Here is a 3,342-nt window from a genome sequence, read left to right as displayed (position 1 = left end):
ATAATGCAAGGAGAATGCTTGGTGACTTCACAAAACCAACGTCCAAATTTGATGGAAGAAGCATCTCCATTCCTTCCATTGGAGCCAACAATTTTGAGCTTAAGCCTCAACTAGTTGCTTTAATGCAACAGAACTGCAAGTTTTATGGACTTTCATCTGAAGATCCTTACCAGTTTTTAACTGAGTTCTTGCAGATTTGTGAGACTGTTAAGACAAATGGAGTAGATCCTGAAGTCTACAGGCTCATGCTTTTCCCTTTTGCTGTAAGAGACAGAGCTAGAACATGGTTGGACTCACAACCTAAAGATAGCCTGGACTCCTAGGATAAGCTGGTCACGACCTTCTTGGATAAATTCTTTCCTCCTCAAAAGCTGAGAAAGCTTAGAGTGGATGTTCAGACCTTCAAGCAAAAAGATGGTGAATCCCTCTATGAAGCTTGGGAAAGATACAAGCAGATGACCAAAAAGTGTCCTTCTGACATGTTTTCAGAATGGACCATATTAGATATATTCTATTATGGTCTATCTGAATTTTCCAAGATGTCGTTGGACCATTCTGCAGGTGGATCTATTCACCTAAAGAAAACGCCTGAAGAGGCTCAAGAACTTATTGACATGGTTGCAAATAACCAATTCATGTACACTTCTGAGAGGAATTTCGTGAATAGTGGGATGCCTCAGAGGAAGGGAGTTCTTGAAATTAATACTCTGAATGCCATATTGGCTCAGAACAAAGTGTTGACTCAGCAAGTCAACATGTTCTCTCAAAGTCTGAATGGATGGCAAAATGCATTCAATAGTACTAAAGAGGCAGCTTCTGAAGAAGCTTATGATCCTGAGAACCCTGCAATGGCAGAGGTTAATTACATGGGTGAACCTTACGGAAACACCTATAACTCATCATGGAGAAATCATCCAAATTTCTCATGGAAGGATCAACAAAAGCCTCAACAAGGCTTTAACAATGGTGGAAGAAATAGGCTCAGTAATAACAAGCCTTTTCCATCATCTTCTCAGCAACAGACAGAAAATTCTAAACAGAGCCCCTTTAATTTAGCAAACTTAGTCTCTGATCTGTCAAAAGTCACTTTAAGTTTCATGAGTGAAACAAGGTCCTCCATTAGAAATCTGGAGGCACAAGTGGGCCAGCTGAGTAAGAAAGTCATTGAAACTCCTCCCAGTATTCTTCCAAGCAATACAGAAGAGAATCCAAAAAGAGATTGCAAGGCCAATGAAGTAATCAATATGGCCGAATGCACAAGGGAGGAGAAAGACGTAAATCCTAGTGAGAAAGACCTCCTGAGACATCTCTCAAACAAGAAGGAGTTCCCCATTGAGGACCTAAAGGAATCTAAGGCTCATATAGAGACCATAGAGATTCCACTAAATCTCCTTCTGCCATTCATGAGCTCTGAAAACTATTCCTCCTCAGAAGAGGATGAAGATGTAACTGGAGAGCAAGTTGCTCAATATCTAGGAGCTATCATGAAACTGAATGCCAAGTTGTTTGGTAATGAGACTTGGGAAGGTGAATCCCCCTTGCTCATTAGTGAACTAGATACATGGATTCAGAAAACTCTACCTCAAAAGAGACAAGATCCTAGTAAATTCTTAATACCCTGTACCATAGGCACCATGACCTTTAACAAGGCTCTGTGTGACCTGGGGTCAGGCATAAATCTTATGCCACTCTCTATAATGGAGAAACTGGGGATCATTGAGGTATAGCCTGCCTTATTCTCACTTTAATTGGCAGACAAGTCAGTAAGACAAGCTTATGGATTAGTAGAGGACGTGTTAGTAAAGGTTGAAGGCCTTTACATCCCTGCTGATTTCATAATCTTAGACACTAGGAAGGAAGAAGATGAATGCATCATCCTTGGAAGACCCTTCCTAGCCACAACAGAAGCTGTGATTGATGTTAGCAGAGGAGAATTAGTCCTTCAATTGAATGGGGACTACCTTGTGGTTAAAGCTCAAAGACCTTCCTCTGCAACCATGGAGAGGAAGCATGAAAAGCTTCTCTCAGTACAGAGTCCAAAAGAGCCCCTACAGTCAAACTCTAAGTTTGGTGTTGAGAAGCCCCCTTTTTCAAACTCTAAGTTTGGTGTTGAGAGGCCCTCATCATGCTCTGAATATCTGTGAGGCTCCATGAGAACCCACTGTCAAGCTAATGACACTAAAGAAGCGCTTGTTGGGAGGCAACCCAATTTTTATATATCTAATTTTAATTTTATTTTATTATTATTTTGTGTTTTATTAGGTTCATGATCATGTGGAGTCACGAAAAAAAATACTAAAATTAAAAATAGAATAAAAAATAGCAGAAGAAAAATCACACCCTGGAGGAAGGACTTACTGGCGTTTAAACGCCAGTAAGGTGCATCTGGCTGGCGTTCAACGCCAGAACAGAGCATGTTTCTGGCGCTGAACGCCAAAAACAAGCAACATCCTGGCGTTTGAACGCCAGGAATGTGCCTTGAGGAAAGCTGACGCTGAACGCCAGTAACAAACATGGAACTGGCGTTCAACGCTAGAAACATGCTATACATGGGAGTTGAACGCCCAGAGTGTGCATCACTTCGGCGTTTAAACGCCAGAATGGTGTGCTAAGGCATTTTACATGCCTAATTGGTGCAGGGATGTAAATCCTTGACACCTCAGGATCTGTGGACCCCACAGGATCATCTCAGGATTTGTGGACCCCACAGGATCCCCATCTAACATATTCCCACCTTACCTCCTAATCCTATAACACACTTTCCCAAAAACCCTTCACCAATCACCTCAACCTCTCTTCCCAATTACCCCATTCACCACTGACATCCATCCACTCTTCCCCATAAACCCCACCTACCTTCAAAATTCAAAAATCTTTCCCACCCAAACCCACCCTAAATGACCGAAACTACACCCACTCCCCTCCCTATATATACCCTTCCATTCTACTTCATTTTCACACAACACAAACCCCGTCTTCTACACATTGACCGAAATACCTTCCTTCACTCTCCTCCATATTTTCTTCTTCTTCTTCTTCTCTTCTTTCTTCTCTTAATCGAGGGCGAGCAATATTTTAAGTTTGGTGTGGTCAAAGCATAATCTTTTTGTTTTTCCATTACCATCAATGGCACCTAAGGCCAGAGAATCCTCTAGAAAAGGAAAAGGGAAGACAAAAGCTTCCACCTTCGAGTCATGGGAGATGGAAAGATTCATCTCCAAAAGCCATCAAGACCACTTCTATGATGTTGTGGCAAAGAAAAAGGTGATCCCTGAGGTCCCTTTCAAACTCAAGAAAAATGAGTATCCGAAGATCCGACATGAAATCCGAAGAAGAGGTTGG

General features: G+C 41.8%; 1 non-coding gene across 1 annotated transcript; it reads right to left on the bottom strand.

Moving 5' to 3' along the window:
- Positions 1-377: 377 nt before the first annotated feature.
- Positions 378-481, bottom strand: LOC112704235 (small nucleolar RNA R71). Its single transcript, XR_003154870.1, has one exon. It is a non-coding gene; the product is annotated as a small nucleolar RNA R71 (small nucleolar RNA).
- Positions 482-3,342: the final 2,861 nt, after the last annotated feature.

The sequence above is a fragment of the Arachis hypogaea genome, chromosome 7, assembly GCF_003086295.3.
Source record: "Arachis hypogaea cultivar Tifrunner chromosome 7, arahy.Tifrunner.gnm2.J5K5, whole genome shotgun sequence".
NCBI classification, from domain to species: Eukaryota; Viridiplantae; Streptophyta; class Magnoliopsida; order Fabales; family Fabaceae; genus Arachis; species Arachis hypogaea.
This window is presented reverse-complemented; position numbering and strand designations above follow the sequence as displayed.